Source organism: Austrofundulus limnaeus, unplaced genomic scaffold (genome assembly GCF_001266775.1).
Source record: "Austrofundulus limnaeus strain Quisiro unplaced genomic scaffold, Austrofundulus_limnaeus-1.0 Scaffold372, whole genome shotgun sequence".
Lineage (NCBI taxonomy): Eukaryota > Metazoa > Chordata > Actinopteri > Cyprinodontiformes > Rivulidae > Austrofundulus > Austrofundulus limnaeus.
This window is the reverse complement of record NW_013952774.1, coordinates 30490-31666: the sequence shown is the minus strand read 5'-3', so window position 1 is coordinate 31666 and position 1177 is coordinate 30490.

The window sequence follows — 1177 nt, the reverse complement described above, 5'->3', positions numbered from 1 at the left end:
GAAAATAAACGTCTCAGTTTCTCCGAAACACCCGCAACATACGGAATAACCACTGGTTTGGGTCTGGGTTTGGGGTCTTCATTTTCACCTGAAGGTGAAATCAACAATATGGTTTCGATAGGCTTCTTTTTTTCTTTTTCTGAGCACTCCCTAATTTTTTTGTAAACTGGTATTGTTCAAGTTAATAATTCAAACGTAGAGTCAGTATAATAAAAAAAAGTCACTTTGTTTTTTAAAATTTTTGTTTTAAACAAAAAGCGCTTCATAAATAACGGCAACCTTTTAACATTATGTAAAAGAAGCTTAGTAGGTTTCACAACACTAATAAGACAAAAAGTGCTTTAAATAAATAAAAGGAGCAACTTTAAATGATACAGTGCACATGTAGGCTTTTTGCTTTGTGCTGATGATTTGAATTAAATGATTCAAACAATCTGAAAAAAAAAACCCAATAAAACTCATCTGTATTCAACTTTTACTTCCAAAGTGGACATTATGAGTTAAAAACCTGACATGTTGTTTGTCCAGCAGTCACATTGTACACTGACATGTTGATTTGTGAACAGCCTCACTGGATGCACTAATTGTGTGAACACATAAGGATTTGCCATGCAGCGGTAATGAATCTTTCCCCCTGTAGATTTGACCTACATAAACATAGTTGTTGAATGAGACCATTGTTGTTGCAGAGAGCTGGGTTTCAGTTTTTTTCCCTGCTCCAGAATCTATCTTAAAAGAATTTGTTCTTCTGAGTTATGACCCTGTTAAATCTGCGTGCTGTACACCATGTCCCCCTCCATTTCTGAACTCTGAACAGGACAGCTGAAGAATGAGAATCTCTGCAACAAACACCAACAGCTTCTGGGGCATCAAGTAACTCATCTAATCAGATTTCTGTCAAAATGCAGCATGAAGGTAGAGGGACTCTGCAAAAATTTGCTGAAGAAGCTATAACTGAGTTATTGAAGCGATGACAAGAACATTATCTAAAGGCTAAAAATAGTAAAAGGTTAAACGATAAAAGTTGCATAAGTAACAAAAATCTGGCTAAATGTTTAAACTTGACATATTTGATTAAAAGCAGCTGAAAGTTTCAAATGGATTCCTTAAAAATAAAAGTAAAAAACACACACACACACACACACACACACACACACACACACACACACACACACAC